We start from the raw sequence: 25,422 nt of genomic DNA, 5'->3' as shown, positions 1-25,422 counted from the left end.
TTGTATTTAGAAATTGTAAGGTCAATTTTCTCTATATTTCGGTCGATTTGAGATGGAATAGCTCATATACAGTCACGAAGCTCAATATGTAATAAATATGCATCCATAGATAGTTGCTGACCACTAGGATCGCTACTATCGCCTCATTAAAGACAAGGCGAAATAGTACCTGCACAGTCTATTGTTCCTAGTATCCTCATAATCTCAAGCTTCGTGACTGTGCTCTGGACGGTATAGTTGGGCCGGACCTTCGAGAAAACACACAGTACTTCTGTTAACCATTTCTATTACAGAAAGAAAATCACTTCTTCTCAGCCAATCTCCTTGATAGTTGAACGGTGGCGTGTTAGTCAGCTAACCTAGACCCTGGACTATAGTGTGTTCAAAGGGGTATAATTTACGATAAAATATCTTTTTAAGGTTATCTTCCAATTGCTAATGGCATCGTCCACATATAAATTAAACAACATGGGTGACGATGGGTATCCCTGTCTTACGCCTTTATTGATTTCTTTGTATTTTTCAGAAGTTCTGTTAAAGTCCTTTTTAATATTTGTATCTACATACATAGTTAGCAATATTTTTATTAAATATCTGGCATTCCTTTATGTTTAAAAAACGTTTCATAATTTTATTCTACCGCCTTGATCAAATGCTTTCTCATAATCAATGAAAGCCATAAAAGTCTGTCCTATATTAAATTCAACATGCTTTTCAATTTTCTGTGCTACTGTGAAAACATTATCATTACAGGATCTATTTTTACAGAACCACTTTGTTCGGGCGAAAATAATGACTCTGCAATTTTATTTATTCTTTTTCGAATAATGCAAAGAAAAATAGTTAATTGCACAGTTTCCCGCCTAAAATTTTCTTCGAAGTGAAATTTCCTTTCTCTATCTTTCTCATAAAACATTAAAATTTCCCTACACCGCGCCAAATATCTCTCAAAGTTCGATAGCTCTGTGAAAAGAGCATCTTCTTACACTCTTAAGTTGGTAGGCATACTTTGATATCATTACAACAATGTGACATAGTATTCGTGAAATTTCCTTTCTCTATCTTTCTTATAAAACATTAAAATTTCCCCATACTGCGCCAAATATCTCTCACAGTTTGACAGCTCTGTGAAAAGAGCATCATCTTACACTCTTAAGTTGATAGGCCTACTTTGATATCATTACAACAATGTGACATAATATTCGTGAAATTTTCTTTATCCATCTTTCTCATAAAACTTTAAAATTTCCCCACATCGTGCCAAATATCTCTCACAGTACGATAGCTCTGTGAAAAGAGCATCTTCTTTCACTTTTAAGTTGGTAGGCCTACTTTGATATCATTACAACAATGTGACATAGTATTCGTGAAATTTCCTTTCTCTATCTTTCTTATAAAACATTAAAATTTCCCCATACTGCGCCAAATATCTCTCACAGTTCGATAGCTCTGTGAAAAGAACATCTTCTTACACTGTTAAGTTGGTAATCCTACTTTGATATCATTACAACAATGTGACATAGTATTCGTGAAATTTTCTTTATCTATCTTTCTCATAAAACATTAAAATTTCCCTACACCGCGCCAAATATCTCTCACAGTTCGATAGCTCTGTGAAAAGAGCATCTTCTTACACTGTTAAGTTGCTAATCCTACTTTGATATCATTACAACAATGTGACATAGTATTCGTGAAATTTCCTTTCTCTATTTTTCTCATAAAACATTAAAATTTCCCCACACCGTGCCACAGTTCGATAGCTCTGTGAAAAGAGCATCTTCTTAGACTGTTAAGTTGGTAGTCCTACTTTGATATCATTACAACAATGTGACATAGTATTCGTGAAATTTCCTTTCTCTATCTTTCTCATAAAACATTAAAATTTCCCCACACCGTGCCACAGTTCGATAGCTCTGTGAAAAGAGCATCTTCTTACACTGTTAAGTTGGTAGTCCTACTTTGATATCATTACAACAATGTGACATAGTATTCGTGAAATTTTCTTTATCTATCTTTCTCATAAAACATTAAAATTTCCCCTCACTGCACCAAATATCACTCACGGTTCGATAGCTCTGTGAAAAGAGCATCTTCTTAGACTTTTAAGTTGGTAGGCCTACTTTGATATCATTACAACAATGTGACATAGTATTCGTGAAATTTCCTTTCTCTATGTTTCTTATAAAACATTAAAATTTCCCCATACTGCACCAAATATCTCTCACAGTTCGATAGCTCTGTGAAAAGAGCATCTTCTTACACTGTTAAGTTGGTAATCCTACTTTGATATCATTACAATAATGTGACATAGTATTCGTGAAATTCCCTTTCTCTATCTTTCTCATAAAACATTCAAATTTCCCCACACCGCGCCAAATATCTCTCAAAGTTCGATAGCTCTGTGAAAAGAGCATCTTCTTAGACTTTTAAGTTGGTAGGCCTACTTTGATATCATTACAACAATGTGACATAGTATTCGTGATATTTCCTTTCTCTATCTTTCTCATAAAACATTAAAATTTCCCCACACCGTGCCACAGTTCGATAGCTCTGTGAAAAGAGCATCTTCTTACACTTTTAAGTTGGTAGGCCTACTGTGATATCATTACAACAATGTGACATAGTATTCGCAGAAACACTCCTGCTGTTGGATCCTTTAAATATACGTCGCTATAAATTCACTGAGTCATGCAGAGGCAGTGAATAAACAAAGATCTCAAGCCAACATCAAGCTGAAACTGATTCAATTTTCCAAAGGAGCTGTTGGTTACACTGAGCAATAAAGTGCCCCGAGTTTTACGACCCGGCATCGTCGTCAGGAGGCCTCCGTCCATGACAGCGCCGTTTCAAGTGGTCTGCGGTAACTACTCTCAAGTTTGATATATTGACTTTGTCGACGGGAGAAAAGTGAAGTTTATTTAACCCGGAGTCATGCCGAGCCGAGCTCTTTATTCCCATGGCAACCGTTCACATCACGAGACGTTAATGTACATATTGAAAATTGTAACAAAGGAATACTGCAGTCACAAAGAAACAAAGTCAGAAGTTTTTGGGATAAAAGTTCGCTGTTACTTCAATGAAAATCTGAAAATGTTTGTCTTAGTGCCTATAACCTTATTTGTTCCAAAATATTACCACATTTGAACAATTAGAACCTTCAATTATCTTACAGAATTAATATGTGTATGTTATTTACTGAGATTTTCTCTGGAATTCATTACAGGTTCAAATGATACATAGATATTTGAAAATATAGTTTGCACCCAAAAGAGCAAATGTTTGAGACAGAGTTAAATTACATAGTAATTACTAGAAGTTAAGTGATGTATTTAAAATTTTAAAAAGATACTGACAAAAAAAAAAAAACCAAGAGAAACATCTATACATTGTACAATTCCTGTGTAGAACGAAAAGTTACATTTGTTGGGATCAAATGTCTGCATATTTAAGGGGAGAGGATGGTATTTTTTAAACCTTTTTTCCTATTTGATGTAAAATATTAATTTTTTGTATGTAGAGAGCAAATAGCTGTAGGAACTCAACCAAATATAAATATTTTGAAAAAAAAAAAATTATTTGGGGGCCCAAATTTGAAAAAAATATATACCCAATGGAGGATTGTACTAAAACCGATGTATCCAAATCATTTTTAAAGATAGATTCAATTTTTTTTTTTTGCAATGTAATTGCAAAAGCATGTTCTACAAACTATCTCTAACAGAAGTTTGATATTAGTCCCTACGTTTGTAAAATGAACAATTAAAATTTAATAACAATTTTCTGATTTCCTTTCTTGCAAACAAACGGACGTATTTTTAAAATGGAATCAATAAACAAAATTCTGTTACAGAGAAACGTTCCCTAATAGTCTAAAGAACGTGTGTTCTAAATTTCATGCATGTATCTTTAATAGTTCAGAAATTATATCCATTTTTGTCTGGCAATGTAGCAAAAAAAATGAAGTTACTGGAAACCGATAAAAGCGGGCGTGTGATTTAAAAATCCATAGAGCAGGAAGTTTAAAAATGACGTCTCAACATCCGATAAGGGCACAAATACCCACAAAATGTTATGCAATGCATTCCACACATATCAAAGGGTATTTTAAAGAAAAAAAATGAAAATTTAATTTACCGGAAACAACAATAAAAGTGGGCGAGTGATTTAAAAATCCAAACGCAGGATGTTTAAAAATGACGTCTCAACATCGGATAAGGGCATAAATACCCACAAAATGTTATGCAATGCATTCCACACATATAAAAGGGTATTTTAGAGATTTTATTTTCAATTTACTCATTTTCCACCAAAAAATACCATCCTCTCCCCTTAAAGGAGAAAACTAAAATTCTTTCAATCATTTATTATCATAATACACTGTTCTCTTAAACTGACTGAGTAAATTGGGAATTAAATCAATGGCTTTCCCAAAACACGCTATGAAATGTTTCACATAAAACAATTTTTATCTCGAAAAGGAAACAAAAACGAGCGAAATTGTATTAAACTTTTTTGTTTCAAATATCTCAAAGAATATCACCTGAAATTAATAACTTGAGCTAAGATTTTGATGAAAATGCATCTTTTTCCTAGTAAGCCAGAAACATAGCTGCTTTAGTATTCATATAATATGTGATAAACTAAGTGTTTTAAGACATACTTGTTAGGGAATTTTTCGCATTTTTTGCATGTTTCAACTCATAAGAGCATCTTTTGTTTTATTCGGTCACTTTTGAGGCATTTTCATTTAATTTTGACCATAAATCCCCATTATTAATGTAAAATAATGTTTATTTCCTTCGATATTTCCTCTACATATTTTGTCCATTAATACCCATTATTTTGTATAATATTTTAATCGTTTTCCTACACAAATATTGCCATTGTAACGTAGTACACCCCACGTAATGGACCAGTCCAACTACCCCTTCAATATAAACTCCTCATACCTGGTAGTTCCGGATAAGAGTGGCCTTGTGGTAGATTACACGGAAACTACATCAGGTAAAATAATTAATTAAGGTGTACCACTTAGAAAAAATATGTAAAATTAAATAAACTTAAATGTTGATACTAGAATTTAAGATAATTACTAGTCTAAATATTAAATAGTACAAAACCTCTTTTCCTACTAAGCCAATTATATAAGACCGATTTTTAGGGCATTTTAAGGGAATTTTTTAAAGATTTTTAGGTCATAAATGCATTGTTTTTAAGACAATTCTTCATGATTAATAGGTCATCAAAATCCTAGCGCTATTAATGACATTACTTACGGTTGAGCCTGTCTGTAAAAATGTAAATGTAAAAAGGTAATTAACACAAAATTTGTTTATACTGGTTCCTATTATAAAATATAAACGTCCAAGTAAATCTTTAACCGTAAACTGAAAAACAAGACACATGCAGCGGAAAGCTTACCAGAATCGGGCGCTCCCAACTCGATGCAAGTGTCGGCGGTGTGTCCTGCAGTTTTGTGACTCCAACAGGATGGCCCGGGTTCTCCCTCCACACTTCCTCACTTAACAAAGTTTTAAATGTGCGAAGAATGTGAGCGAGTTGCAGTTTTTCACACGACGCTTGAGCTCCGGCGAGAGCTGTGAGGTCATGCAAGGTCAATGTCTCTTCGGCCGTGACCTTGCCCGGCGCGTGGAGGTCACACGTAACTATTAAATATTACGCACGGTAGAGGCCTCCACTGTCCGTCCCCACGTGGCCTATTTTCATGAATGGATGATTAAGGCATTAAAGCTAACGCACTTTGCATATGGGACTTCCCCATCTTGTTACCAACTTTCCACCTTAATTTACGCAAGGAAATTACACTAAACTTTAAGATCAAAATATGTTTCTGAACGAGTAAATACAGACGTGGACAAATTATGAGACTAAATTAATTGTATGTGCAACAAAGCTGAATTTATCGGCAGAAATAATGAACAAAAATGTATATTGCACGGAAATAATGAACAGAAAATTGAGTCTGGAGGTAACTAACATTTTGTGAACATTCCCTTATTCTTTATTAACACGTGGATTTTGTCAGGGATGCTGGAAACCAAAGTTTGACACTTTCTTTGAATGTCAGCAGCATTTAGCCAGATACCAGACAGTGCTTAAATGAGTCCATGTTTTGTTGTAAGCCTCTTTTTGTTCACTTTCTTCTTCAGTATAGAGCACAGATTTCAAATTCGTTCAAGTCCGGTCTTCTTGCAGGCCATGGGATAACAGATTATTGAGTATGTCCTACAGTATATAATTAAAATACCAGCAGTACCAATACAGCCAGACAAAATATACTTAACCATTGGAAAAATGTATCAGAAGATATAAACAATCATATTTACAACAATAGAGACTCTGTGAATTATACTGATAGTTGATTTGAGGAACTGTATTATGTTTCCAAGAAAAACGTTTAGTCTAATAAAATTTGTCCACGTCTGTACATAATAGGAGCCTACTGCAAAAAAAATACACTAGTGACAAGTGACAAATATATGGATGACAAATGACAAATCTTGGTATTTTATAATGCATAACAGAATTTTACTAATTTGTCATGACTAGCATATTTCTACAAGTGAAACGCAGCCATTTTCACAAATTCTACTTTAATTGCGAATAAAGTAGTGTTATAGTACTAAAATACATTTTAAGTATTTTTTTTAATTTACCAATAATTTAATTACGAAAGAAGAAAGACAATCGTAGTTTATGACGCACACAAAATATTCAATATTTATGTTTCTTGGTAAATTAAGACAGTTCACACCTGTGGAGTAACGGTCAGCGCGTCTGGCCGCGAAACCAGGTGGCCCGGGTTCGAATCCCGGTCGGGCCAAGTTACCTGGTTGAGGTTTTTTCCGGGGTTGGACTCAATTACTCATTTCACCGGCATTATCACCTTCATTTCATTCAGACGCTAAAGAACCTAGATGTTGATACAGCGTCTAAAATAACCCAATATAACAAAAAAAATAAAAAATGTAGAGAAGGAAATCTTACATTGATGGTGATCGGGTAAAGGGGGTGAAGTCATTTTTTTTTGTGTAAATGGAGTGCTATTCCCCAGGGGAATACACAAGTTAAATTCTAGAAATGGGTGCGCAAAAATAAACAATACTAGCATTTTATGAGTTTCATTTGTGTACCGAAGCAGAGGTGGACGATCATCCAACCAGAATGGCGGTATCGTGTGGTTAGCACGACGATCCCTCCAGCCGTTTATAGCTGGCTTTCTCAATCGGATTTCGCTAACTATCGTAGCTCCCAAAGTGCATCACGATGCTGGTTGGGCACCGGTCCCGTACACTGGCCGAAATTTCATAAGAAAATTTCTTCCCCCATCAGGACTCGAACCAGCTTGCATTCCGTAACGCGAGTCCTAGGTAGTACAGTTTGACAAACAAAATAATTTCTTTTGGGGTACAATATTCCATTATTTCTCATTCCATAAAATGATAAAAGTGGAAAACGTTCGGATATATTGAGAAGATGTTCTATTGTTTTTCTCAGCCTACTAAATTCATAAACGTGACCCACCATATTAAGCCATACCGTTAAATTGTTATTCATATATTTTAAATAGTAATATTAACACCCTATGTTAAATACTCAGAAAAAATACCTGGTTTATGAGCCTATAGTCTATTGTTATTCAAAAGTCAGGTCTGTTCAGAAATTTATTAAATTTTTTAAATATTATATGGGTTACATAAGAATATGAACATAACATCTTTAAGAAAGAATAAGATTTTAACGTCGCAATATGGATTTCAAATGTTTCGTACCGGTTGCTTTGGAAACTAATATTTCGAAACATAACAAATGAAAGCTATTCAACTTATATCTTATGAGAGTTTCTGCCTTTCTTTTTAGCACATTTTATTCAATGGAATATTGAGTTTATCTATACAGACGCGACTTGACTTTCTCCAGTGTTATTACCAAATAAATACAGACTTTTCTAACTTTCTAATAACTTATAGAAGTCTGGGCAGCTTCAGGTTTGGATCCTGTAACCTGCCTTAATTCCGAAGGCTTGTTGGTATATCTGAGTTGCAAGATTATGTGATATTGAAAGTACAGGAAGTCTTATCTTTTTCAAGACATAGTTCCATTTCACAATCTGCAATTTTCTAAACATCTGGACTCAACGATCAACAGACATAAATCCTGCCTTTTCTTGGCAATGGTATTATCTAAAATAGAGTTATTCTTCCTTCCCCTAATATTAAATAATTCAAACGATCAATAAATCAGCGATTCAAGAATTTTTTACTGCATGGAGCTTAGAAGAGAGGTTATTAATGATTTAAGAATAAAAGTTCGTGGAACTTGAATTTTATACAACTCTATTTTTATAAATTATTAAAGACCATTATTTTCTGAATGAAATAGTGTTTCTATTTTTACCTCGACCCTATTTTTGTCAAAATTTGAGCGATTGGAAAAATGCCCGACTTTCTAAAGCCACCATACAATCCACGGATAAATGCTGACATTTTATTACACTTCCGATATGTGAAATGGAAACGAAGAAGTAATGTTAAAGAATTCAAACTTCATAAAAGCAACAGAAAACATGAACCAAGTGTCCAGACTCTCAATAATTTAAGAAAATACGAAGTAGAAGATGAATTCTTTATAGCATGTCATTAAGTCCGATTTTATCTATAAAGAAGAAAGGCCTGGGCCATAAGGCAGTAGGGAAAAATACGTACTGCAAATAGAAGACATTAAATTTGCAAAGACTTCTTTCTCTTACACAAGACAAAGTATTTCACACAATCATTCACATGTAGGGTCACGATCGCTTATTGCTACATGTATACAGCAATGTCATTAATGCAATTTTCCTGGTTTTTACTTCCTTTTCAACATAAAAATTGTTTTATATGAAATATTTCGTAGCGTGATTTGAGAAAGCCTTTGATTTAATTCCCAATATGCTCAGTCAATTTAAGAGAGCAGTGTATTATGATAACTGTGAAACTTGGACTCTCACTTTGAGAGAGGAACAGAGATTAAGGGTGTTTGAGAATAAGATGCTTAGGAAAATATTTGAGGCTTAGAGGGATGAAGTTACAGGAGAATGGAGAAAGTTACACAACACAGAACTGCACGCATTGTATTCTTCACCTGACATAATTAGGAACATTAAATCCAGACGTTTGAGATGGGCAGGGCATGTAGCACGTATGTGCGAATCCAGAAATGCATATAGAGTATTAGTTGGGAGACCGGAGGGAAAAAGACCTTTGGGGAGGCCGAGACGTAGATGGGAGGATAATATTAAAATGTATTTGAGAGAGGTGGTATATGATGATATGGACTGGATTAATCTTGCTCAGGATAGGGACCGATGGCGGGCTTATGTGAGGGCAATGAACCTGCGGGTTCCTTAAAAGCCGTAAGTAAGTAAGTAAGTAAGTAAGTAAGTAAGTAAGTAAGTGTATTGTGACAATAAAAGATTGAAAGAATTTAGTTTTGTCCTTCAAATGTGTAGAAATTTGGTCCGAACAAGCGTAATATTGTAAAATTCCTTTGCAGAACGAAGAGTTATATTTATTCGGGTCAAATTTTCTCACATTTAAAGGACGTAACTAAAATTCTTTCAATCATTTATTATCATAATACACTGCTCTCTTAAATTGACTGGGCATATTGGGAATTAAATCAATGGCTTTCCCAAAACACGCTATGAAATGTTTCATATAAAACAATTTTTATCTCGAAAAGGAAGCAAAAACGAGCAAAATTGTATTCAACTTTTTTGTCTGAAATATCTCGAAGAATAATCCCCTGAAATTAATGACATAACTTACGAATCTCCCTGTAGGGCGGCAGTATTATAATAGTACGTACAATGCCTAGAACTTCCGTTACGGAAAGCCCGCTTGTTCGAGTCCTCTTAAGAAAGGAATTTCCTCAGGAAAATTCATCGTGATGAATCTGGGGAGCTACGATAGGTAGCGAAATCCAGTTACGAAAACCAGCTATCACAGCTGGGGGGGATCATGCTAACCTCACGATTCCTCCTCTCTGTTTGGATAATCGTTCACCTCTGCTGACCGATATGGAGATGAGGCCAGCAGCTGGCTGGTCGGCCCCCTAGCCCTTCATGAGATATCGCGTCACGGATTATTATTTGTACATACAATGTATTCAGGATAATATTGTATAGCAACGATTCACAGCTATCGGTTCACAGAAACTATAGACTATCATAAATCGGGAGAGTAAGGAGGATGTGTCAGCACTTATGTTATTTGCTTCTCCAACTTCTGAAAGAATATTGAATTTTAGTTTTGTCCTTTAAATATGAAAAAAATTTAACAGAACACGTGTAACTTTTTAAAATTCTTTTCCAGAACGAAAAGTTACATTTGTTCGGATTAAATTTCTTCACATCTAAAAGAAAAAAAAAACTGAAATCGTTCAATCATTTAATATCATAACACACTGCTCTCTTAAATCGACTGAGAATTTTTTGACAATTAAATCAATGGCTTTCCCAAAACACGCTATGAAGAATTACATATGAAATAATTTTTAACTTGAATAGGAAAGCAAAAACGAGCAAAACTGTATTCAACTTTTTTGTTTCAAATATCAAAGAATAGCTCCCTGAAATTAATAATATTATTTATGCTCATCTGTATGCAAAATGTGTTTAACCCTTAAATTCACAAAGTATCCTATAGGATACAACACATTAATTCAATTCAATTCAATTTATTTGGCCATTAGACATACAGTTTTAGACTTCGTCAGAATATATTGAGAAACATATAAATACATTTTTATAAACACTAATAAAAGAAACAGTAAAATTTAAATAATACAATGAAAACCTGAAGTAATTTGAGACTTTTAGATTAAAGAAAACTAACTAAATACAATTAAAATTATTTATTAAAATGCAATTTCATACAAATTTGTGTTTAAAAACTCAGCAACAGAATAAAAAGGATTATTTAATAATCAATTGTAAAATATAGTTTTGAAGCTACTGATTGGTAAATAAATAATAGGCTATATGCTATAATTTTAATAGAATAATAGAAACAAATTGGTAAGAAAATTAAATTTAACCAAAGTTTCACAATACTATTGTACGACATATAAAATATGGACATTGCGATAATGTGTTTTCTTTACAGTCCGACACGGTTTAATAAACTAGTGTGAGAAATGAAGTTCTGTCAATTTAAGGGTTAATATGTTAACTGCATCCACTGTAAATTTTTATCACTATTATTCCTAACAATTCACGGTTACTTACGTATTACTTACTGGCTTTTAAGGAACCCGGAGGTTCATTGCCGCCCTCACATAAGCCCGCCATCGGTCCCTATCCTGAGCAAGATTAATCCAGTCTCTATCATCATATCCCACCTCCCTCAAATCCATTTTAATATTATCCTCCCATCTACGTCTCAGCCTCCCCAAAGGTCCTTTTCCCTCCGGTCTCCCAACTAACACTCTACATGCATTTCTGGATTCGCCCATACGTGCTACATGCGTTACCCCATCTCAAACGTATGGATTTAATGTTCCTAATTATGTCAGGTGAAGAATACAATGCGTGCAGTTCTGTGTTGTGTAACTTTCTCCATTCTCCTGTAACTTCATCCCTCTTAGCCCCAAAATATTTTCCTAAGCACCTTATCCTCAAACACCCTTAACCTATGGTCCTCTCTCAAAGTGACAGTCCAAGTTTCACAACCATAAAGAATAACCGGTAATATAGGCTAACTGTTTTACAAATTCTAACTTTCAGATTTTTTGACAACAGACTGAATGATAAAAGCTTCTCAACCGAATAATAACAGGCATTTCCCATATTTATTCTGCGTTTAATTTCCTCCCGAGTATCATTTATATTTGTTACTGTTGCACCCAGGTATTTGAACTTTTCCACCTCTTGAAAGGATAAATTTGCAATTTTTATATTTTCATTTCGTACAATATTCTCGTCACGAGATAAAATCATATACCTTGTCTTTTCGGGATTTACTTCCAAATCTATTTATTTACTTGCTTCAAGCAAAATTTCCGTGTTTTCCCTAATCGTCTGTGGATTTTCTCCTAACATATTCACATCATCCGCATAGACAAGAAGCTGATGTAACCTGTTCAATTCGAAACCCTCTCTGTTATCCTGGACTTTCCTAATGGCATATTCTAGAGCAAAGTTAAAAAGTAAAGGTGATAGTGCATCTCCTTGCTTTAGCCCGCAGTGAATTGGAAACACATCTGACAGAAACTGGCCTATACGGATTCTGCTGTAAGTTTCACTGAGACACATTTTAATTAATCGAACTAGTTTCTTGGGAATACCAAATAATAATTCACGGTAAGTTACGTTATTCATACAACCACACGTGGAAGATAATTTCTTGTTGTCGATGAACATACACAGATGGCACTACTTGTACATATAAGAACACATAACTTCATTCGCGTGACTTTCCGTGCGTCTTGAATATATAACGTGTTACGTTAACGAGTATTTCAAACGCCTTAACTCTGGTGAGAGGAGCTAAGCTGTTCAAATAGACACTTTCACACATACTGGACACAAACTCACGTCGTTCGGCGCACTGCTGGAAGCACGCGAACGGAAGGGTCACAGGTTCGAAGCCAGCGCGGTAGTCTCGACGTCCATCTCGCTAAGAGATTCAAGAGGGAAGTGAAGTTTTGTTATAAATCAATGGAAAACAAGAGGAACATTGATTTTGTATGACGTCTGCATTGCGTGTTGCTTTCTTTCTGTGTAAAGGCGCGTCTATAACACAGCGTCGCGACGTCACGTGTTTTACTAAATATTATATCGTGATATTATGTGGCGCGATGGCTATCTGTACCGGACGACCCGAAAACGGACCAAATTCCAAACTACTACACATCAAAGATAACAGAAATTTATTGTTTTGTTCGCTAATCCGATAATGTGAATATCAGTGCTCGATTACTTAGCTCAGGGCTGGACACATTACGTGATTCTGTGCTTTAAAGAGCGAGTCTTGCGAGCGCTCTGACGTATGCATACTGTTCGTCATTCATTGTCGGTGCAGTGGTGACTCTGCAGTATGATGGCGAACTTTGAAGACGGAGCTTCCGCTCATACACTAAACCGTCCCGTTACTCCCAATGCTTTTAATGTATCATGGGAGGAGGAATTCTTTTTGGTAGAGAGCAGTGGATTAGCAAAGTGTTTAATTTGGCATAAAACACTCCAACTGATTAAGAGGTTCAATATCCAACGACATGATTCTTTACAACATGCTACTGAATATGACAAATATGTTGGTAATGAACGCCATAAATTAATACAACTTTATATTATATTATATTATATTATTTATTTATTTATTTCAACTATACAGAATAAAGAAATATAATTACAAACCAAACAAAGAGAAATACAAATAAAATAATACAAGCAATATAAAAAGAAGATACAGTAGTATTAACAAAATTTGAGACCGAATGAGCAGCTCTCGTGCTCGGTCGCAGTTCAGATATAATATTAAAATAAAAAATAATAATATAAATAAATAATTAAAATAAAATAGGAACTAAAATATAATTACAGCGGCAATGGAATTATATAATATCATATTAACACTAGAGAAGAATAATATCGCACGTGAAAAGTAGGACTAATATATATATCAAAATTATAGAATACAAATATAATATAGGTTGATTAATTCATACACATAGGCTACAAATTTATTTAATCAAATTGAAGATATTAACACGTTTCTAATTTTCTTGTTATATGTTAGTGGGTTACATGTTAGAAGTTCTGGGTGTAATTTAGTTAAAGCATTGTACAACCGAGGGCCAAAATTTATGCTATGCTTTAGATCAGCAGATGTGAGACATTTAGGTTCTACTAATGTTGAATTAATATTTCGTCTTGTGTCATAATTGTGTGTCTGTAATACAAACTTATTACGATTTTTATGATAAAATTTTAACAGTGTATACTTATAAATATGTTCAATATTAAATACATTAAATTCAGAATAAATTCATTTAGTTGGATAATCGAAACGTTTCTTCAAACAAATTTTAATTATTCGTTTTTGTAGTAAATTTAACGGACTAAGATTAATTTTTGTACTTCCACCCCAAACAATTATACCATATTTATTATATTATTATATTATATTATATTATATATTAACAGAATGACAATAATGCACTTAGTGAATCGGTTATGAGAATTAGCTACAAAATTTGCCACGAAATTGCAAAGGAATTGAAAACATTCAACGAAGGTGAATTCATCAAGCGATGTTTAATTATATTGGCAGATGAACTCTGTCCACAGCAAGTAGGGGAAGTGGAAGCCATACGCCTGTCTCGTAGAAGCGTGGTGAGAAGATTGTAATATGTGCGTATGGGTTATGTAAATAAGCGTAATGATTTGTGTGTGTGCATAGAGCGAAGTTTATGCCATTAAATTAATAAGTGTGTTATAAATTCTGTACTGTACAATGGATTGATGTAATATCCTTATAAACTATTATGTACTGACAGACTGAATGACTAGAACAACCGTGGCTCTTGTTACATTAATGCAGGGAAGGTAGCTGTACTTTATTGAGGCTTCTTTTTTTTGGGTATTAGGATTTATTTATTTTTATTGTTGGTTTAGGTGTATTAATTTAAGTAAAGTTAATAGAAGATTTCCGCCACTGCGTGAACGTTCTGCTCCGGCTTGGAATTGAAGTGCCTTGCGGAGCGAGAGCAGCTCTGGCCGACTAAATGGAGCCGCTCTCATGCCCGGCCCTGACTTAGCTTGTGGATTATTGTCGATTCCATACTTGCTAACAATACTAGTCCGATCTGCCACCAATTTACACAAATATTAATGAATAAGTCATTGAAAATGGGGCTGCTGTCGGGCAGTGCTTCTTCTGTGTAGTGTTGGGATGTTACACAGTAAAAACCATTGACTGAAATTACATTATTGAGACGTTTTCTGGCAAAATATCTTCTAAAGTGCATTAAGTATTAACTCTAGTTTATCGTCAATTAATATTTGACGAGAAAAATTCGCTCCGGCGCCGGGGATCGAATCCGGGTCCTTGCTTCTACGTACCAAGCGCTCTGATCACTGAGCTACGCCGAATTTAATCCACAGCACCGGGTCGAACTCCTCTCCTTCAATGTTTCCCTTTGTGGCCCGACTGCAAGTTAGGCATATACGTTGAAGTTCTATGTCCAAGTCAACTGCCATTATATAAGGGGCGCACTCAACTGAGTGACTTTTTGGTCGGGATTCCGCAGTTAAGTGCACAGTAATCTGTACATAAATAGGCACTGCTAGCTATCTTTAATATCTTAATTTATCGTCTCTTATTGCATGAAAGTTTAACATGAATGCCACAAAAAGAGATAGGTCTGGAAGTAAACCCCGAAAAGATGAAGTATATGATTATGTCTCGTGACCAAAATATTCTACGAAATGGAAATATAAAAGTTGGAGATTTATCCTTCGAAGAGGTGGAAAAATTCAAATATCTTGGAGCACCAGCAACAAATATAAATGACACTCGGGAGGAAATTAAACGCAGAATAAATATGGGAAATGCCTATTATTATTCGGTTGAGAAGCTTTTGTCATCCAGTCTGCTGTCAAACAATCTGAAAGTTAGAATTTATAAAAAAAAAAGTTATATTACCGGTTGTTCTGTACGGTTGTGAAACTTGGACTCTCACTTTGAGAGAGGAACATAGGTTAAGGGTGTTTGAGAATAAGATGCTTGGGAAAATATTTGGGGCTAAGAGGGATGAAGTTACATAACGCAGAGCTGCACGCATTGTATACTTCACCTGACATAATTAGGAACATAAAATCCAGACGTTTGAGATGGGCAGGACATGTATCACGTATGGGCGAATCCAGAAATGCATATAGAGTATTAGTTGGGAGGCCGGAGGCAAAAAGACCTTTGGGGAGACCGAGACGTAGATGGGAAGATAATATTAAAATGGATTTGAGGGAGGTGGGATATGATGATAGAGACTGGATTAATCTTGCTCAGGATAGGGACCGATGGCGGGCTTATGTGAGGGCGGCAATGAACCTCCGGGTTCCTTAAAAGCCAGTAAGTATTATTATTATTATTATTATTATTATTATTATTATTATTATTATTATTATTTCAGTTCGTAGCATTGTGATTTTACTCTCTTTGGTGATTTCTGGAATTAGTTGGCAACACTGAAGAGACGGCCAAATTAGACTTTTAGGAACTACTCTTACGTGATCCTCACTATAACTAGCGCCAATCCGGCGAAAAGGTGCATAAACGAAAACTTAATATAACACAATAAAGTAAAAGATTTACTAGACTCTGCAATATCTAGTTCGACTGTGATAGAAGTTTCAAGAACAGTCTACACGGACGCAGCTTTTAAAAAGTACTGCAGCTGCACTGAAGAAAAGAAGACCTTTCTTCTATTTGCTCTAATACCATGGATCCCCAAGGAACCTGTCGTCGAAGTCCAGACTGACCTCATTCTCTGTCTCGGCTGGATCGATTCAAGAACCCGGGAGTCCTGCATCAAGTAACGAACTAGGGACCTTTAAAGATTAAGGTCAAGTGATATGAACGCTGCTGCACACACAGGATCAAGCGCCAGGGCCTTCTAAATGCCAGCCGCAATCGAAGAGAGGATTAGGTAGCCATTGGCTAAATGCGGAGAAATAATACGCCACCCGAGTGTAGGCTGCAGGCATCTGGGAAACTGGTTCTCACTACTGTAGACGATCTTGTATGTATGTGTGCCTCTTTTGCACTTAGAGTTCATACAAAGCACAGTAAGCAAATAAACAAATATAGAAGTAAGTAAATGTGATATATGATAATCTACAGGGTTAGTTAAAAGTCCCGCACTACCTAAATAACTTTTGAAGCATGTGGTTCAGTGACATGAAACTTGGTATGTGAGGATAACCATACACTAAGAACTCAATAATGGTATTACCGAGTTTTTTCTACTTCCGGTTTAACCGGAAGTAACTCCAACTCTCTTATTTTAAATGGAACACCCAATATATTTTTTTATTTTTGAATAGTGCTCATTAAGAGCTTTTCAAAAAGCACCCACACTCGATACTTCTGTACAAATTCAGTGTTGCTAAGTCAAGAAAACAGAAAAGTATATCGAATAATAAAATAATAAAATACTCCTTCCTTAACAAAAACAAAACAAAGCTAGCCCTCCTTCTAAATTATGTGTTCAAATTGGTAGCCGGCAGCTGCTTTACAATGTGTCACTCGATCATAGAAACCATTAAGGAATGATTTAACCAGGCTTTAGGAATATCTTGCACCACTTCCATTTTTATTTAGCAACAATGAATTTGTACAGAAGTATCAAGTGTGGGTACTCTTTGAAAAGCCCTTAATGAGCACTATTCAAAAATAAAAAAAATGTATATTGGGTGTTCCATTTAAAATAAGAGAGTTGGAGTTACTTCCGGTTAAACCGGAAGTAGAAAAATCTCGGTAATACCATTATTGAGTTCTTAGTATATGGTTATCAACACATACCAAGTTTCATATTACTGAACCACATGCTTCAAAAGTTATTTAGGTGGTGCTTTTATTATTTTAATATTCGATTCACTTTTCTGTTTTCTTGACTTAGCAACACTGAATTTGTACAGAAGTATCGAGTGTGGGTAATTTTTCAAACGCTCTTAATGAGTACTATTCAAAAATAAAAAAAAATATATATATTGGGTGTTCAATTTAAAATAAGAGAGTTGGTTAAACCGGAAGTAGAAAAAAACTCGGTAATACCATTATTGAGTTCTTAGTACAGTGTATATGGTTATCCTCACATACCAAGTTTCATGTCACTGAACCACATGCTTCAAAAGTTATTTAGGTGGTGCGGGACTTTTAACTAACCCTGTATAATATTATGTTATTTAATGTCATAAACATAAACACAAATTGTGGTATAACTTCACATTTCTTTATTAAGGTCACACCATAACTATATTTTACACTACCATCCTAGTGTATTAATCATTTTAAAATTTATATGAAACAACGATACGAAGTCAGGATATATGAGAAGAAATATCACAGGAAAATGGAATTGGGAGAGGAGTACGAAAAGGATGCCCTTTATCACCTACCCTGTTCAACTCTACTTGCAGGATTTAGTGAATAACTGTTTTCAGAACATGGGAGGAGTGATAGTAAGAGGATGAAGAAAAAAGTGAATAAAACTTTCTGATGATATGGCGTTGTTAGCAGAAGAGGAGATGATACTAAGGGATATGCTACTGGAGCTAAATGACAGCTGTGAGCAGTATGGGATGAAGATAAATGCATACAAGACGAAGACCATGGTTATCTGAAGAAAAATACAGAAGGTAAACTTGCGAATTCTAAATGAGGCAGTAGAGCAAGTGGACAGCTTCAAATACTTGGGGTGTACTATAAGCAGTAACATGAGCTGCTGCCAGGAAGTCAAAAGGAGGATAGCAATGGCAAAGGAAGCTTTTAATAGAAAAAGGAGCATCTTCTGCGAACCTCTGGAGAAAGAACTAAGGAAGAGACTAGTGAAGTGCTTTGTGTGAAGTATGGAATTGTATGGGTCAGAAACATGGACATTACGACGAAGTGAAAAGAAGCGACTAGAAGCCTTTGAAATGTGGATATGGAGAAAAATGGAACGTGTGAAATGGACAGACAGAATAAGAAACGAAGATGTGTTGGAAAGAGTGGGTAAAGAAAGAATGATGCTGAAACTGATCAGGAAGAGGAAAAGGAATTGGTTGGGTCACTGGCTGAGAAGAAACTGCCTACTAAAGGATGCACTGGAAGGAATGGTGAACGGGAGAAAAGTTCAGGGCAGAAGAAGATATCAGATGATAGACGACATTAAGATATATGAATCATATGCGGAGACTAAGAGGAAGGCAGAAAATAGGAAAGATTGGAGAATGCTGAGTTTGCAGTGAAAGACCTGCCCTTGGGTAGAACACTATGAATGAATGAATGAATGAATGAATATCAGTACAATTATCTTTATCCGAAATTCATTCATCATTTAATTTTCTGCCCAAGGGCAGGTATTTCAGTGTAAATCCAGCATTCTCCGATCTTTCCTATTTTCTGCCTGTTTGTCTCCTCATATGATCCATGTTTCTTAATATCGTGATAAAGGACATCCTTGACGTACTCCTCTCCCTATTTCACTTTCTTCTGACATTTCTTGTGACCAAAATATATTACTTCCGATATAGGCTATTATCCTCTGCATGAAAAGTCTATGTAAGAAAAAAAATGACTATCGTGATAGCTAACTTGTAAAAGAATCACAATATGCTCTATCAAGTGATATAATTTTAGATCTGCTACACATTTTCGGTAAGAGACAGGGCTGGTTGAACATTTTTGTAAACATTCTGTGAAATGTAGCAACGATCGGCTAGACGTTTCGTGTCGAACTGTGGGCGAAAGGACATTGCCTTCGTACGAACGACCGCCGTTGTGAAGGACTCGCCTCGCTTTTCTAGGAAACCTAAAAACAAAACACAAACTAAATGACGCGACGACGGTTTCCAGAGTAACCAGCAGGCACTGCACGACCACAGCCGTCATTTGTTTATTATCGAGGGCTTGTTATTGAGTAATTCAGATTAATTGTGGGACACGTATCACTTTTTAAAACTTAAGAGGTTTTATTAGCTACAAAGCGCTGCATTTAAATCAACAAGAGTTAGAAGTGCCAATTAATTTTTTTAGTAACGAAACTAGACAGCTAGCTCCACTATAGCAAATCTACGAACAAAATAAAATTACTTTTAACACACGTATGAAATGCTATATTTAAGACAGTTATTTTTAACTTTCTCCATGCATCGTTTGTCAATTTTTTTGAACTGAAAGTTGATATGTTAGTAATTACAAAAAAAAAAGAATAATGCTTTAGAAATAAAAGAAAGTAAACCTGAAGAAATTAAAAAATGTGTGAGTAGAATAACTTTAGAATTATTACCAGCAAAATTAAGGCACGAATATGTGCGTACCATACAATAGATTCATTGAATGGTGTAAATGAAAAAGTGTGGTATGTAAGGACGGCGAAAAAATAACCTAATCTTAGAACCTAGTATGAATTGCTAAAATAGTTGTGGAACTTACGATATTCCAGCAAACACGCTGCAGAACTCTTTCTCCGGAAGTTTACTTACACTTACCTGCAAAGAAAAAGACAATTTTTAGATAAATAATATACAAGATTCATTCATTAAAGCGTATAGATAATTTACTGTTTTTTTTTAAATGCACTATTGATTAATGACGTTTATAATAATAATAATAATAATAATAATAATAATAATAATAATAATATTAATAACTTCTAGTAAGAATTAAACTAAGCCACTACCAGGACAGTAGACCATAAATGTCGAAAAGACAACCTGGTGGCATTAGTTAAAAAAAACTTCCTTCCATAACATTTAATGATATTAATTTTTGTAATATATGTTCTTCATTTGTTGTTATTATTTCAATTATTTAGTTAATTTGTACCATGATTGTTCATTTTATTGTATTAATTGTATCACTGTGTTGGACTTTTATTGGCCAATGGCTGTTGTCCAGCAGATAAATAGACAGACAGACAGACAGACAGACAGACAGATAGATAGATAGATAGATAGATAGATAGATAGATAGATAGATAGATAGATAGATAGATAGATAGATAGACAGACAGACAGGTAGATAGATAGATAGATAGATAGATAGATAGATAGATAGATAGATAGATAGATAGATAGATAGATAGATAGACAGACAGACAGGTAGATAGATAGATAGATAGATAGATAGATAGATAGATAGATAGATAGATAGATAGATAGATAGATAGATAGGTAGATAGGTAGATAGATAGATAGATAGATAGATAGATAGATAGATAGATAACTAAATAAATAAATGAACAAGATAATTAAATAAATGAATATTAAATAAATGAATGAATAAATAAATAAATAAATAAATAAATAAAAGAATTAAACATAAGAATAATTAAATAAATGAATGAATAAATGGATAAATAAACAAATAAATAAACAAACAAATAAATAAACAAACAAATAAACATATAAACAAAAAAAGAAATAAATAAACAAACAAATAACCATATAAATAAATAAACAAGTAAATAAACATATAAACAAAAAAAGAAATAAATAAACAAACAAATAAACATATAAATAAATAAACAAATAAATAAACATATAAATAAATAAACAAGCAATAAATAATAATTAAATAAATGAATGAATAAATGGATAAATAAATGAACAAGATAATTAAATGAATATTAAATAAATGAATGAATAAATAAATACATAAATAAATAAAAAATAAATAATTAAATACATTAATGAATAAATAGATAAATAAATAAACAAATAAACAAACAATAAAATAATAATTAAATAAATGAATATTAAATAAATAAATAATACTTAAATAAATGAGTAATTAAATAAGTGAATAATTAAATAAATAAATAAATATTTAAAAGTTAGACTACATACAGAGCTAAAGAATTGGCTCACATGCACTCTACATGCGATTCTTTGGCGAAAATTAAACTTTTATATTTATACAAATTTCCAATGTATATTTTTTTTATCATGAACAAGGTTCAAAACTGACATTATTGTGACGTTAAAAGTTATTCACCGATGCATCTACCAAGCACATAGTAATCTAGGACGCTGTTGCGATGGCAACTGGCAGGAAAGAAACAAACGAAGCGTAGAGAAGATTTACCATGTTTGACTTGGAAACAGCTGTTGTAAAATGTTATATCGTTACGTCACACCAAAATATATGACATTTTTGAGTTATGTGGAAGGTGTTTTAAAATTTACATTATATTTTATTTACGTTTCTATGAATGAAGACAAATGTTTCAGTTTCTCAGTTCGTATGATGTGACTGTACCACTTTTCCTCACTAAAGAAATCTCTTTTTTTTATGGAAAATAAGAGCCATGCATATTCCCCATTGCTTATATCAGTCCACGAAATTATTGCAACATTTTCAAAATGGCCCGAACTTGAAATTTAAGTACAACCGACTTGTCTCGAGCCGTAGCATCGTGGCCTAAGATATCATACCTAGATTCACGTTACGGAATACATGCTGGTTCGAGACTTCATAGGGGAGGAATTTTCTCATGAAATTTCGGCCAGTGTATGGGACCGATGCCCATCCAGCCTGTAATGAATTTGAGGAGTTACAACAGGTAGCGAAATTCGGTCACGGAAACCAGCTATAACAGCTGGAGGGGGGATCATCATGCAGACTACACGTTACCTCTGTACTGGTCGGATGATCGTTCACCTCTGTTGAGGTATGTGGACATGAGTCTAAAGGTCGTCTGTTGGACTTGTCCCTTTATGAACTGTTGTGTCACGGGTTAATTTTATTGTCATTTGTTATTAATACCGGTTAAGCATGGTATGAGGTCGAACATCTAAAGAGAATGAAAAAAAAAAAAAAAAAAAAAGACTGTCTCCATTTTAAATTAACTGCTAAGTATGTCTATAGAACTGACACTTCAAGAAAAATAGATTGAGTTTCCCTATATCGCTTTGTAACACGTGAATCTCTTCATTTGTTCTGTTACCATGGATACCATAATCTGACAAAACTTGCGTCAGTTACCGCCTCTACCACTAAGGACGGATCAGTCTCTGTCGCTTCAAACAGACGAATGTCAGCGTTTTGAACAGCAACGAAGGGGAGAAGGGAATGCTTCTATGATGTGTGATATTTTACTTTCCTACCTAACACCGCAGTTGACAGACAGATAGACAGACAGACAGGCTTGCATTCCGATAGTCACCCTCGCTGTTACAATGAAGGAAATCCTGAGACGTCAGTTATCAGTGTTCGACTGTTTTGCCGTAACTCCTGTAACTGATACGCAGGGCGCTAGTGATTAATATCGTCATGGCAACCGCTACCGCGTTAAGAATTATGACGATCGCAATTTACACAATCGTAAAAGTGGATAAGATCTCTCTAGATTTATTGCAATTGTTCAATCGCGTGTGACCAGCTATTTATAATATCAAACTAAATATAGAATTGTTTACGTATTTTATTGTACATAATAAATCTTACGTGAATGTCACCAATAAACCGCTGTGTATCGTTCGAAACTGTTCATAGATGAGGTACAACGACCCGAATTCGATTCCAGGCAGGAAAATTGAGGTCTATTTCCAACCTGTACAGACTGGATGTCTTTCATCTTCAGACTGAACATGGTACTGTGTCATGGTGACGACATGAAGAGAGATCCCTGTTATTGGATGTATAAGGTGGGGAATTTTCAACGAATTATTTTTAAGGGGAATTGGTTGTTAACAAAATTTCAACTTTTTATTTACTTACATGAAAGAGTGTCTTTTTTAACAATTTTATACATAAAATATGTATGTTTATTTATTTATTTAGAGAATATTAGCATTGGGTAATTATGTTTACTTAGATTTTGATGCCATAGTCAGCAAGAATTAAATAAATTTAACTTTAAACGCTGTTTTTTTAAGCAAGATGGCGCAGATTAATCAAGGAATACAAGTTGGAAAAATATTTGACTTTTTAAAAATACTATTGATTTTATTTTCTTATATTTTATCTAAATATTTTTTACGATCGAACTAATAGACATATACCTCTTAATGTATTGTTGTCAACATTTGTTTAAAATTTCATCTTTATATAATTTATAGTTCCTGAGAAAATGAGGCATTTGCACAAAAAATTACTTACTTACTTTCTTACTTACTGGCTTTTAAGGACTCCGGAGATTCATTGCCGCCCTCACATAAGCCCGCCATTGGTCCCTAACCTGTGCAAGATTAATCCAGTCCCTACCATCATATCCCAACTCCCTCAAATACATTTTAATATTATCTTCCCATCTACGTCTCGGCCTCCCTAAAGGTCTTTTTCCCTCCGGCCTCCCAATTAACACTCTATATGCATTTCTGGATTCGCCCATACGTGCTACATGCCCTGCCCATCTCAAACGTCTGGATTTAATGTTCCTAATTATGTCAGGTGAAGAATACAATGCGTCCAGTTTTGCGTTGTGTAACTTTCTACATTCTCCTGTAACTTCATCCCTCTTACCCCAAATACTTTCCTAAGCACCTTATTCTCAAACACCCTTAACCTATGTTCCTCTCTCAAAGTGAGAGTCCAAGTTTCACAACAATAAAGAACAACCGGTAATATAACTGTTTTATTAATTCTAACTTTCAGAAAATTACAAAATATAAAAAAATCAAACTTTTTTTTTTTTAGAAATTACATTTATTGTTAAAATCTGTAAGTTTTCTTACATTAATTGCATCTTCATCCTGTAAAAATATCAATACGATATATCTAGTAATCCCTGAGACAATGGGTCATTAAAAAACCAAATTTGACATTGGCGCATCAGGATAGAAGGCAATATTAATCTCCCCTTAATGTATCTACCTTGAGTCAAAGCGAGCATAGGATTAGGAAGTGAAATAGGGAGAGGAGTACGATAAAGATGTTCTTTATCACCTATTTCGTTCAATATCTACTTAGACGATTTAGTGAAGAACTGTTTTCAGAACAAGGGAGGGGTGATAGTAGGAGGAAGAAGAATAAATTGCATAAGATTTGCTGATGATATGGCGTTGTTAGCAGAAGAAGAGACGATACTAAGGGATATGCTACTGGAGCTAAATGACAGCTGTGAGCAGTATGGGATGAAGATAAATGCAAACAAGACGAAGACCATGGTCATAGGAAGAAAAGTAAAGAAGGTAAGCGTACGATTTCTAAATGACGCAGTAGAGCAAGTGGACAGGTTCAAATAGGCCTACTTGGGGTGTACTATAAGCCGTAACATGAGCTGCTGCCAGAAGTCAAAAGGAGGATAGCAATGGCAAAGGAAGCTTTTAATAGAAAAAGGAGCATCTGCGAACGTCTGGAAAAATAACTAAGGAAGCGACTAGTGAAGTGCTTTGTGTGGAGTGTGGCATCCTATGGGACAGAAAAATGGACATTACGACGAAGTTAAGAGAAGCGAATAGAAGCATTTGAAATGTGGATATGGAGAAGAATGGAGAGTATGGAATGGAGAGACAGAATAACAAATGAAGCTGTGTTGAAAAGAGTGGGTGAAGAAAGAATGTTGCTGAAACTGATCAGGAAGAGGAAAAGGAATAAGTTGGGTCACTGGCTGAGAAGAAACTGCCTACTGAAGGATGCACTGGAAGGAATGGTGAACGAGAGAAGAGTTCGGGGCAGAAGAAGATATCAGATGATAGATAAAATTAAGATA

At 34.5% G+C, this 25,422-nt stretch overlaps 1 protein-coding gene across 1 annotated transcript in view; it reads right to left on the bottom strand.

Annotated features, from left to right (window-relative positions):
- The window catches only part of LOC138703851 (serine-rich adhesin for platelets-like), a 1,430,840-nt gene that overhangs the window by 366,211 nt on the left and 1,039,207 nt on the right, over positions 1-25,422 (bottom strand). The window lies entirely within an intron of this gene.

This window comes from Periplaneta americana, chromosome 1 (assembly GCF_040183065.1).
Source record: "Periplaneta americana isolate PAMFEO1 chromosome 1, P.americana_PAMFEO1_priV1, whole genome shotgun sequence".
Lineage (NCBI taxonomy): Eukaryota > Metazoa > Arthropoda > Insecta > Blattodea > Blattidae > Periplaneta > Periplaneta americana.
Note: the sequence above shows the minus strand (reverse complement) of the source record. Positions and strands in the feature narration are given on the sequence as shown.